This window comes from Leptonychotes weddellii, unplaced genomic scaffold (genome assembly GCF_054177405.1).
Source record: "Leptonychotes weddellii isolate Sample4059 unplaced genomic scaffold, ASM5417740v2 HiC_scaffold_2442, whole genome shotgun sequence".
NCBI classification, from domain to species: Eukaryota; Metazoa; Chordata; class Mammalia; order Carnivora; family Phocidae; genus Leptonychotes; species Leptonychotes weddellii.
Window position 1 is genome coordinate 1 of NW_027834824.1, and position 13,424 is coordinate 13,424.

Consider the following 13,424-nt stretch of genomic DNA (forward strand, 5'->3'; position numbering starts at 1 on the left):
ACAAATAATGCAATATATGTTAAGAAAAAAAAAAAAGAAGATAGCAGGAGGGGAAGAATGAAGGGGGGGAAATCGGAGGGGAAGACAAACCATGAGAGACGATGGACTCTGAAAAACAGGCTGAGGGTTCTAGAGGGGAGGGGGGTGGGAGGATGGGTTAGCCTGGTGGTGGGTATTGAGGAGGGCACATTCTGCATGGAGCACTGGGTGTTATTCACAAACAATGAATCATGGAACACTATATCAAAAACTAATGATGTAATGTATGGTGATTAACATAACAATAAAAAATTTTTTAAGAAAAATGCCAGGGACTTGAGCTAGCAAAAGTGAACTACTCTGTGTAAATGCAGACAACTGAAATGATGGCTCAAGAGGCTCTCCTCTCAGTTACCCGAGCTTGTATTTATCAGTCACTGTGCATTGGCATCATTCAACTCCTTTTGTAAAATATCCCTGCCTTTTCAACTCAGCTTTTGGCTTTTGGGGATCCTTCTTTCTGTTTCTGTTTTCTATTTTATTAATTTCTGTGGCTTATTCTGTTGTACTTTTTCCAACATCTTGAAATGAAATTTTAGCTCACTAATTTTCAGTTTTTCTGGTATATACATTAAAGACCTTAAATGTCACCCTTGGTTCTGTTTTAGCACCAAACTATTTTCATTGTCATTCCTTTATCAATCTTATACAATTTCCAATTACGATTTCTTTAGCCACAAGCTATTTAGCTTCATTTTTCAAACACCGAGTACTTTGGGACCATCTTTTTCTTAAAGATTTCTAATTTTGTTCAGAAATGGAGATCTTTACAAAATGGATTGTTTGATATTTTGGGGAAATTATTTTATCATTTCATGCTGTGCAGTTTTCATGAGTGTTTTATCCTCATTTGAAAGAATCTGTACTCTCCAGTTATTGGGCAGAAGAGTCTGCAAGTTTATTGATTATGTTGTCCTAATCTTCTATATCTTTAGTGATTTTTACTTGATCTATCAGTTTCTCAATTTCTAATTCTTTAGTCTTTCCACTTTATATATTTTGAGGTGGTACATTTAGATACAAAAAGATTCAAGATGTGGGCGCCTGGGTGGCTCAGTTGGTTAAGCGACTGCCTTCGGCTCAGGTCATGATCCTGGCGTCCCGGGATCGAGTCCCACGTCGGGCTCCCTGCTCAGCGGGGGGTCTGCTTCTCCCTCTGACCCTCTCCCCTCTCGTGCTCTCTGTCTCTCATTCTCTCTCTCAAATAAATAAATAAAAAATCTTAAAAAAAAAGATTCAAGATGTTACATTTTCCTATAAACCATTCTTTTTATCATTTGATTGTGACTTTTTCTAAAAAGGTTTTTTTTGCCTCAGAATCTGCATTAATTGATATTTGATTAATAATAGATGGTAACAGATTCTGATATACCAGCAAAACCAACTTTCTTCAATATTTTTTCTGCAAATTATTTTCCATACCTGTACATTCAATGCTTATGTTTTTATGTTTTAGGTACCTCTTATAGATAGGTTAAAGCTGTTCTTTTTGTCCTTTTTTTTTGTTTTTAGGTATAAGAACCTCCATTTTTTAACAAGTCAAAATAATCTACTCACCTTATTTCTACTATTGTAGATACATTAAGTTTCCCATATGCTATGTTTTCTATTGCTTCCCTCCTCTGCACCATGTTTGCTTTTATTGTTGTCATTGTTCTCCTTGTCTGCCTTCTATTGCATTGGCTTAACTTATTGTATTATTTTTCTCTCTTCTACTCTTTTAGAAATTGTTCTTTTTCTTTTTCTCTTTTTTATTGTCACCTTTAAAGTCTTTAACATACTTGTCTTAAGACGGTCTAAAGTTATATGGTGGCTAACTGAACATAATAAAAAATTTTTAAAAAAAAGGTCTAAAGTTAACTGCTGTTTCTATACTTCTGCTATTTATTGTATTTGTTAAAATTATTTCCCTTCGGGATGCCTGGGTGGCTCAGTCGGTTAAGCGTCTGCCTTCAGCTCAGGTCATGATCCCAGAGTCCCGGGATCGAGTCCCACATCAGGCTCCCTGATCTGTGGGGAGTCTGCTTCTCCCTCTACCCCTCCTCCCACTCGTTCTCTCAATCTCTCTTAAATAAATAAAATCTTTAAAATAAATAAATAAAATAAAACTATTTCCCTTCATCTTCTTTTTTTAAAAATTTTTAATTGTGGGGCGCCTGGGTGGCTCAGATGGTTAAGCGTCTGCCTTCGGCTCAGGTCATGATCCCAGGGTCCTGGGATCAAGTCCCGCATCGGGCTCTCTGCTCCTTGGGAGCCTGCTTCTCCCTCTGCCTCTCTCTTTCTGTCTCTCATGAATAAATAAATAAAATCTTTAAAAAAAAATTTTTTTAATTGTGGTAAAACATACACAAAAATTTTACTATCTTAATCCTTTTCATGTATACAGTTCAGTAGTATTAAGTACATTCACATTGTTATGTACCCAATCTCCAGAACTCTTTTCATCTTACAAAACTAAAACTCTGTAGCCTTTAAACAGCAAATCCTCATTCCCTGCTTTCTCCAGCCCTTTGCAACCACCATGACATTTTCTTTCTCTGTGAACTTGACTACTCTAGGCACCTTGCATATGTGGAATCCTATAGTTTATATGTCTTTTTGTAACTGGCTTATTTCACTTAGCATTCTGTCCTCAGGGTTCATTCATACAGCTTCTTTTTAAAACACCTCTCCCTTAAAATCACTCTAATGAATGGTTTTTATTTATTTCCTTCCTCACTAGGGCTCCTTATAGTCTACTCACTTCTAGGTTCAAGTTTTATCTTCCTGAAGTACATTGTGTGAGGACCTGTGAGAAGTCTGTGTGTTGTAAACACAATCTTTTCCTAAAAATCTCTTTATTTCCCTTCATCTTAAATAATTTAACTGAGTACAGAATTTTAAGTTGGTAGTAATTTCCCCCTCAGCACTCTGAAGATATTATTCTAATGTCTTCTTGCATATACTGTAACTGATGAGAAGTCTTCCATCTAAATGGCATTTCTTTCTTTTTTTTTAAAGATTTTATTTATTTATTTAACAGAGAGAGAGCACAAGCAGGCAGAGCAGCAGGCAGAGGGAGAGGGAGAAGCAGGCTCCCTGCTCAGCAGGACTCGATGTGGGACTCAATCCCAGGACTTTGGGATCATGACCTGAGCTGAAATCAGGAGTCAGATGATTAACCGACTGAGCCACCCACACGCCCCTAAATGGCATTTCTTTAGTTGAGAATTGTTTTTCCTTTTTTGTATTGAAGATTTTCTTTGAAATTCATATTTTTATGTTCATGAAAATGGGTCTATGTATTTATAGGTATGCAATTTGTGCATCAATTTTTATTTTTATTGTTCTCATCAAACTCATTGTAATTTCTGTACATTTAGGTATATATGTGTATGTACAGAGTGTGTGTGCGTGTGTGTATGGAGAATTGCTTTTTGTTTTGTTTTCATGAAATTCACTTTAATTTCTGAATCTTAATCTGAAGATTTCTGAATCTTTTTTTTTTTGGAAAAAAAGTGTAGGTATTATGTCTTTGAATATTGCTTATTTTTCATTCTGGAACTCCTATTAGGCATATGTTGGGCTTTGTCCATTATTCATGTGTCTGTTCTTTCCTAGTTTCCATACTTTATCCTGCATTCTGGTAATACAGTAATGGATTTTTTTAAGCAAATGATCACGCCCTTCTCTTCTCCCCACAGGAGGAAAATGCTTCTCTGCCACAGATTTTAAGTTAACTTGCATAGTTGACTTATCTCTTGATCACCTGCTTTTTGCAGGAGAACCTGACTCAAGTAGCTTCTGGCTTGAAGAGGATGAGATATGGAGCAGACTTGGGTCCAACCTGCAGGTTGCAGACCAGCTGAGTCCTGCCAAGATCCATTTAACTTCAGCCAACCTACAAATGCCTGAGTAAGAAATATATGTATATTATTGTATGCCACTGGATTTGGGGTGTTTTGTAAGGCAGAAAAACTTGATAGAGAATTTGGTATTTAGAGTGGAGGGCTGCAATAACAAAAAAGTAATATATGTGGCACTGGCCATGGGAATGGAGAGTAAAAAATGATGCAAAAGAGTGGGGAAAAAGTCAGCAATGTTATGTAGTGGCAAAACATTTGGGAAAATTGTTACCTGTGATAACACAGAAGGCAGAACATGTAGTTAATAAACTTGTGAAGTGGGATGAGGTGATTTAACATAACAATAAAAAATTTTTTTTAAAAAGCTAGCTACTGCTAGCTGCATTGTATTTAAAAAGGCGTAAGTTGTGATGAGCTCCAGGTGTTGCATATAAGTGTTGAATCATTAAATTCTACACCTGAAACTAGCATTACACTGTATTTTTTTTAAAGATTTTATTTATTTATTTGAGAGAGAGAGAATGAGAGAGAGCACATGAGAGGGGGGAGGGTCAGAGGGAGAAGCAGACTCCCTGCCGAGCAGGAAGCCTGATGCGGGACTCGATCCCGGTACTCCAGGATCATGACCTGAGCCGAAGGCAGTCGCTTAACCAACTGAGCCACCCAGGTGCCCTATTACACTGTATCTTAACTAACTGGAATTTAAATAAAAACTTAAATGAAAAAAAAAAGTCATAAGAAGTGAACTCAAGGGGCGCCTGAGTGGCTCAGTCAGGTAAGCGTCTGCCTTCGGCTCAGGTCATGATTCTGGGGTCCTGGGATTGAGCCTTCCTGCTCAGTGGGGAGCCTGCTTCTCCCTCTCTCTATCCCCCTGCTAGTGCCTTCTCTCTCACTCACTCTCTCTCTCTCAAATAAATAAAATCTTTAAAAAAAAGAAAAGGTGAACTCAAAAAGAACTGCCTGGATTATAAACAGAGTTGAGAAGGAATCTAAGAATTCAGAAATTCTGAAATTTGTAGGGTTAAAAATGAAACTATTTATCTCAAAATCCCAACTTCAGAGAAAAAGCAAATCTAGGTTCCTCCAGTAACACATGGCCTCTGGGTAAAGGCCAAATCAAGGGTGTAACTGCAACATCCTTTGGTAAAACCTCAGACAAGATAAAGGTTGCATTGCAGGTCAGAGTGCCATGAAAGCAAATCTTGATATGGAGATTAGCCTGCAAAGAAATGTTTTCAGAATCAACACCTGTGGAAGAAAAGGAAGCAAGCAAGACCAGGCAGAGAAAGAAGGTAAGCTGTAATGCATGTACAAAAAGACTTCAACCAACCCACTGAAACTAGATGGCTCCTCAGAATTGTTCCAAACTGATGCAAAAGTGTTGGGCCTTTATAAGCCCACATCAACCAATCATTACATACTGGCTGCCCTTTGGAAGTGAGCATGTCCTAGGTATGGTAGTCCTTCATTTCATTTATAATGAAAGAGCCAATGTCATGAGATAGAACCCACTGTAAGCCCTCTGATGGTGGAAATGGTCGAGGCACTGTTGGCAGGAAGGGAAAATCCATACCTGTAATGTCAATTCCAATCAAGATGAACGATTGCCTCTTCCAGAATAAGGTCCAATGTACTTAACTTACCACCATTTGTTTCTCTTTTGGGGTTGATTCCGTATCACAGGCTTAGTATTGGTCTCTGTTCCTGGCAGGTTAGACATCTAGCAGCAGTAACAGTTAGATCAGCCTTGGTAAAAGGGAGCCCATTCTCTGGGGCCCTTGTATAGCCACTGTCCCCACCACTGTGGCTATGCATTCATGTACTCATTGTTCTAGCATTGGGGATAGAGGCTATTTGATGTAAACTGTTGTAATCATTCAGTCTGTTTGTTCAATGTGTCTAGTGGTGTATGCTTTATGATTGGTGTTCACATGTAACACTAAAATCTAGATTCATCCCCATAACTTTTCCTTAGACTTCCTAGTGCTCAACCTAACAATATTTTTCCTTTCAGGCCCCTGATCAAACTTGTCTTTCTAAGCAAAGTGGATGACCAGGTGTACCATCTGAAGCTCTGCTCATTGGAAGAATTTTTCCCCACTACTTGCTTTCAAGTCCACCCATGAATGGATTTATAGTGCAGACACTATCATTTTTTGGTTTATACCCACATACAGAGCTGAACCATTTATAAATAAACCTCAACTTGTCCCCTTTATTATAAACTAGTCATAAGGTAGCCATCATACAGCCATAGGTATGAGCTTAAGTAGAGTGTTTACTACACATATTATCTACTAGATATTTTCACCTGAAAGAAAGGGAACTAAGAGAAATTAAGAATATGGTCTAATAGGATGTTGATGGAGGTATCTGTAGTTAAGGCTATAAAGTGAGATGATATCAAAGAGAATTGTGGGTGCAGCTTTTGGTATGTAGCATTGACTGGAATCAAATATATAGAAAATCCTTAACTAGTGCAAGCACCATAGGCTTGGACTAAAAGACACTGAGACTCTTCAGATACAAAAAGAACCTTGGGCCCCAACGTTCTACAGGTAGGGGCTAGACCATGAGTGTCTTAGCCCCAAGAAGAGCCCTCTTCGGAAGTGGCTAAGGAGGATGATGAAAAAGGAAATATGCTCCCTCCCCACCAGGAAGCAGAGCAAAGAGCCATGAAGAAGCATATACGGGAAGTGTTTTTCAAGAAACAGAAGTAAAACTTCATCAAGGAGCATTCCACACCCCCAAGGTGGAGGGACTTAGAAATATTTGCCTAGGGGCACCTGGGTGGCTGTCAGTTAGGCGTCTGCCTTCGGCTTGGGTCATGGTCTCAGGGTCCTGGAATCGAGTCCCACACTGGGCTCCCTGCTCCGTGGGGAGCCTGCTTCTCCTTCTGCCACTCTCCCTGCTTGTGTTCCCTCTCTCATGTGTCTCTCTCTGTCTAATAAATAAAATCTTTTTTAAAAAAAAGAAAGGAAAGAAATATTTGCCTAGCAAGATTTCAGAATTACTATAGACTGGTGACTCCCATATGTATCTTATTCTTCTCCTTGTCAAACAGAAGTGTTTACTATAGTTATCCTACCTTTGTTGCACCATCATATGTTAAATGTGCGAGAGCAGAAATCTTACCCTTTAAGTGTTTAGGGCTTTGAATCCCAAGTAGATACTCTAAACCTTATATAAATCATGTGATCCTAGACTTCAACTTTAATGTCATGCTTGAACAAGACTTTTGGGGTGTTTTGAAATGACTGAGTACATTTTACATATGGCTAATGAATGAATATTTGTAATAAAAGGGCAGACTGTAGTCAAGTACATTTAAAACATTGTCCAACAAATAATCATCCCTTCCCTTCTCCTCCAGACAGGAGTATACTTTCCCAGTATTTGATTTAGGGCTTAGCCATATAACAACATCTGGCCAATGGGATATTAATGGACACAACAGGACCAACAGCTTACTATGTGCTTGCATAGGTGGGCTTTCTCTCTTGCCCTCCAGCTTTTCCCATCAGAAGATCATGCCTCAGGTAGCCACTCATCCTTATGATGCCAGATATGTAGAGCATACTTGGGCCCAACTTGCAGCTTAGAGACAAGGTCAGTTGAGTCTAAACTAGATTTGCCAAATCCTAGTGGCCATACACATGTAAGAAATAAATGACAGTATATTTGTTGTATGCCACCCAGTATATGTGTGGTTACTAAACAGAAGCCAACTAATACTCAGATGTTCTCAGATTAAGAATTTAATTTATGAAAAAAAAAAAAAAGAAGGGGCCCCTGGGTGGCTCAATTGGTTAAGCGTCTGCCTTCAGCTCAGGTCATGATCCCAGGGTCCTGGGATCGAGCCCCGAATTGGTCTCCCTGCTCGCCAGGAAGCCTGCTTCTCCCTCTCCCACTCCCCCTGCTTGTGTTCCCTCTCTATCTCTCTGTCAAATAAATAAATAAAATCTAAAAAAAATTTAATTTGTGAATTGTTTCTTCATTTGTATCATATTTGTAATTCAACCTGTTGCTATATTTGTGTCCATCCTCCCCCTCACCATTCATATGTCGAAGCCCTAATCCCCAATGCCCTGGTATTTGGAGGTGAGCCTTTGGGAGGTAATTAGGATTAGATTAGGTTATGAGGATAAGGCCCTCATGATGGGATTTATGGCCTTATAAAAAGAGGAAAAGGGGAAAGGAGGGAAAAATAAAATAAGATGGAATCAGAGAGGGAGACAAACCATATGAGACTCTTAATCCTAGGAAACAAACTGAGGGTTGCTGGAGGGGAGGGGGGGGGAACTGGGTGATGGCCATTAAAGAAGGGCACCTGATGTGATGAGCACTGAGTGTTGTATGCAACTGATGAATTACTGAACACTACATCTGAAACTAATGATATACTATATATACAATGTATATAAGGCTTATATAATTATAGAAGCTGAGAAGTCTTATGATCTGCTCTCTGGAAGCTAGAGATCCAGGAAAGCCACAGGTATAAATTTTAGTCCAACTCTGAAAACCTGAGACCCCATAGAAGGCTCAGATGAGGTAAGTCCCAGTCTAAAGACAGGTGAAGACCCATGTTTTCTGTTCAAGCAGTCAGAGAGCCATTTTATGTCTCTTCCTCTTTTTTTTATTAACTTATTTTATTTAAATTCAATTAGTTAACATATAATGTATCATTAGTTTCAGATTTAAAAGATTGCTTCAGGGGCGCCTGGGTGCCTCTGTTAGTTAAGCAGCTGCCTTCGGCTCAGGTCATGATCCCAGGGTCCTGGGATCGAGTCCCGCATCAGGCTCCCTGCTCAGCGGGGAGTCTGCTTCTCCCTCTGACCCTCTTCCCTCTCATTCTCTCTCTCATTCTCTCTCTCAAATAAATAAATAAAATCTTTAAAAAAAAAAAAAAAGAAAAGGTAAAGATTAAACCAGATGACTGCTACAGGCCCATTAGGTTCTAAGATCATTTGGTTCCAACTGTACAAATTTATCTTTTCACAGGTTGTTTCCTCCCCATTTGCTGTTTCGAGTCAAGCACTTGTTTAGTGTGTTTCCTTGAGTGTCCTTCATGTATATCACCCACTTTAAATATTGTTTAAATAATATTTACTTCTCATCCTCAAATAGTTGATCTTTAATTTTCTTTGTCCTTTCCAAGTCTGTATTTTACTATATGAGGTACTAAATGTGAATGAGAGCTTTTCTCCTCAACATTTATTATAGATTCTTAGGGCTGAATTCAACATCAGGGTAACAAATCCAAAGTCCTGACTTTAAAGATTTTATTTATTTTGACAGAGAGAGAGAGAGACAGCGAGAGAGGGAACATAAGCAGGGGGAGTGGGAGAGGGAGAAGCAGGCTTCCTGCTGAGCAAGGAGCCCGATGTGGGGCTCAATCCCAGGACCCTGGGATCCGGACCTGAGCCCAAGGCAAATGCTTAACGACTGAGCCACCCAGGCGCCCCCAAAGTCCTGACTTTAAACAGGAAAACATTCAACTACAACTTTAAATATTGTTAATGAAGGAGATTCCCCGAATTATTTGGCAGTAATTTCCAAAGAAGAAATCTTAGTTATAGCTAACCCAAACCCTTCAAATCCATCTGTCTCCAATTAAGGGAAATTCATCTCTAAATACCATTTTTCTAGATGTTTTGCTCTTAATTATAATTACACTTAATCATTCTTAGTTATTTAAAAAGCCATGTTTATATTGCCATAGTCTCTGTTATCTAATAAATATTTTTCAAGACTCCTCTGATTCCCATGTTATATTCCTTCTTACCTGTCAAAATAGGAGAATCTAAAGGACTTAGTTTCATAAATCAATACATAGGAATCTTCAGTACTTTTTAGAGAAGTCGTGTTTTCAATCCCATGGGTCTCTAAATTGCTCCTATGTATGCTGTACTCACAGAAGGGAAATGGGCCCAGGAAGAAAAGACCATGTAAGCTCATTTTGGGGTGGGGTGGGGTGGGGGTAGGATAGGGGAGCGGTATCCACTGCCATAATACACAATGGGGAATGTTTAGAAATAAAAATAATAATTACTGATTTTTCATTTTTGTTGCAGTCTTTTTCTATAGAAATTAAGATTTCTCAAATGACTACTTAACTGCATAAAATCATCTGGGGGCTTTGAACACTGCAGATTCCTAGTTGTGACCTCCTAATTTTATGATTTGGTAAGTACTGAAGAATGCACCATTTTTACATATCCCCTACATGATTCTTATGTACACTAGAGTTTGAGGATGACAGCAGCCTACAAAAAAAAGTCTTTTCCTCTTTTCAGTGCTTCCAGAATGAAATCAACTTTTAATAATAAGAGTTTCTACTATGGTGATCCTTATGCAGTAACAAAGACTATGATCCTTAAAAATATAAAACTACCAAGGTTTTGGCACAGAATCTGCAACTTATTACAATTTAAATTGTCATAGAGAAATACATGTGGTTCACTACACAGATTATTTCATTCTGTCTGCTTAAAGATTATCTGTAATTATAATTATATGCTATAGTATATTTGTATTATATTTATATTTAACCATTTATGGCTTAAATCTTAAATTAGGCCTTTCTATATAGGCAGCACATCTCTTTTAGCAGAAAAATTGTTTACTTTTACACTGTTTAATAAAAATATTTATCATTTGGATACACAATTCTTAGCAGTTTAATGTGTTTTAACTGATGTCTGATTTATGTACTAAAAAGGAAAGCCCAGTGAACTATAAAATGGTTAATGTACATACAGCAAATAGAAGAAATTATTGACTATGAAATCAATCCACTGATATAAGCCAACATCTTCACTGAAGAAATTATATTTTTTAAAAGAAAAAAATCCTATTTGAAGTGATGACAGTTACAGTATGTGAGTTATACTAGAGTTATGCATTTAATTTACTGGGATTAAATAATCCTAGAGGGCTAGGGAGAAAAATCATTCTATCAAGAATGGACATTCCATTCCTGCAGCTACAATACAATTTTATTCTTATCATAATGTCATTGCCTGAATCTGGGCAAAATTAATTGAAGAAGCCAACCTATCTCCTTAGACTAATGCTTCCCAAACTTTGGAAAGCACAAGAATCACCGGTATGCTTGTTAAAATGCAGAATTCTAAACTTTATCTCCCAGAGATTCTGATTCAGTATATCTGGAGTTGGGCCAAATAATCCACATATTAAAATGCACCTTAACTGTTTATGATATACAGCTGATCTACAGACCCCACTTTTAGAAACACTACCTTAGGCTGAGATGATTTTCTTTTTTAACCCTCCAGCCATGAATCACTAAATTGTACACGTGAAACTAGTATTACACTGTATGTTGACTACCTGGAATTTAAATAAAAACTTTTTTAAAAAAGGAAAAATAAATAAAAAGTTATACCAAAAAAACAAAACAAAATAAAACAAAAACAGTCCATTGGATAATTAATACCTGTAGGTGGCCAAAAGAAGGAGCAAATTCCAATGGAGTTCCATCATCCTCTTCTGAAGTTCAGATGAAGAGTCGTATTCTCTTGTTAGATACCTTGCTTCCTTTTTTTTTTTTTTTGAGGCGAGGAGCCCTAGAATTTAATTTGGGATATCCAAGTCTATTCTTAAGCAAGAATAAACAATACTTGAGAATAAATAATACTATTTCTATAACTTTAAAGGAAATATATAAAGAATTCTTCAGTTGATTTCATCATAAGCTTTCCTCTATAACATTTTGTTTTCTGAATTAATTTGTGCAATATGAAAACAGAAGGCTAGAAAATGCAAACCTTGTTAACAATAGAAGAATTTTGGAAAAAGTTCCTTTATTTATTTTACAAGGCTGATAGTTCTGAAGTTTTAATTTTCTAACTTCTTTTAATTCTACTTCAAGAGAAAAAAGTTTGAAATTCATTTTTCTCTGAAAGGGTTGAAAGAAACTTACAGTATAATGCCATTTACATGAGCCATTCAAAAGCAGTTACAGCATATAGAGTCTAAAGGGCATTACTTGGGGCGCCTGGGTGGCTCAGTTGCGTCTGCCTTTGGCTCATGTCATGATCCCAGGGTCATGGGATTGAACCCCCCATGGAGCCCTGCATCGAGCTCCCTGCTCAGCGGGAAGCTTGCTTCTCCCTCTCCTGCTCCCCCTGATTGTGTTCCCTCTCTCACTGTGTCTCTCTCTGTCAAATAAATAAATAAAATCTTTTAAAAAAATAAAAATAAAAAAAATAAAAGGCATTACTTAAAGGCACTCAGCCCTTGCTCTACTAAAAGCAGGGTTTTTTTTTTTCTTCTTCTTACCTTGATCTACTTCTATTTTCTATTAACCACTTTAAGTAGTCAGTAGAGTTGAGTGTTATTCTTAGTTTAACCTGCCTGCAAAGACATTTCATTCAATAAGTACTTATCAAGGAACCACTGTCCACATAAAGTTTTACCAAATGCCTTGGGAGACAGGAAGAAAGAAAGGGAGGGAGCAACTAAAGGAGGGAGAGAGGGAGGGAGGAAGGGAGGGAGGAAGGAACGAGAGAGGGAGGGAGGGAAGGAAGAAGGGAGAGATGGAGGAAACAAGGAAGAAAATTTTGGCCACGTGTATTGATTTGTAATCTATCTTGGCTAGCAGTTATATGTATTATCTAGCTCTATATGTACTTACAGATCTATTCCTAAGTCACCTTGACTCAATTTCCTCTATGATCATGATTGGCTAACAGCTGCTTTAGCTTCCCTGCACTGATTCAGCATCTGTATTAATAAGTCTTGATAGCATTTCTTTTTTTTTTTTTTTTAAAGATTTTATTTATTTATTTGAGAGAGAGAGAATGAGACAGAGAGTATGAGAGGGAGGAAGGTCAGAGGGAGAAGCAGACTCCCTGCCGAGCAGGGAGCCCGATGCGGGACTCGATCCCGGGACTCCAGGATCATGACCTGAGCTGAAGGCAGTCGCTTAACCAACTGAGCCACCCAGGGCCCCGATAGCATTTCTTTTTCATGGCATGCCAATAATTATTCTACTACAACATGTCTAAAAGCTGTTTGGGGATCTACTGTTATCTATCCTTGGCTTATACCTGGCCAGCTGAAATGTAATCAGCACAATTTATAAGCTCCAGGCCCCCACGTTTGATGGATATTTATTATAATTTGATGCTAAGAATTTGGTGACATTGCCTACAAAGTTAAAATAATCTCATAATCACTTGGGGCACCTGGGTGGCTCAGTTAAGTGTCTAACTTTTGATTTCAGCTCAGGTCATGATCTCAGGGTTGTGAGATGGAGCTCCGTGCTTGGCTCTGCACTGGGTGTGGAGCCTGCTTAAGATTTTCTCTCCCTCAGATATTTGCAAATGACATATCAGATAAAGGGCTAGTATCCAAAATCTATAAAGAACTCATCAAACTCAACACCCAAAGAACAAAGAATCCAATCAAGAAATGGGCAGAAGACATGAACAGACATTTTTCCAAAGAAGACATCCAAATGGCCAACAGACACATGAAAAAGTGCTCAATATCGCTCAGCATCAGGGAAAT

General features: G+C 38.1%; 1 long non-coding RNA gene across 1 annotated transcript; it reads left to right on the top strand.

The window, feature by feature from the left end:
• The first annotated feature begins 3,840 nt into the window (after positions 1 to 3,840).
• LOC115943420 (uncharacterized) lies at positions 3,841 to 7,909 on the top strand. The gene is made up of 3 exons (XR_004078000.2): positions 3,841 to 3,933; positions 5,063 to 5,176; positions 5,899 to 7,909. It is a non-coding gene; the product is annotated as an uncharacterized LOC115943420 (long non-coding RNA).
• Positions 7,910 to 13,424: the final 5,515 nt, after the last annotated feature.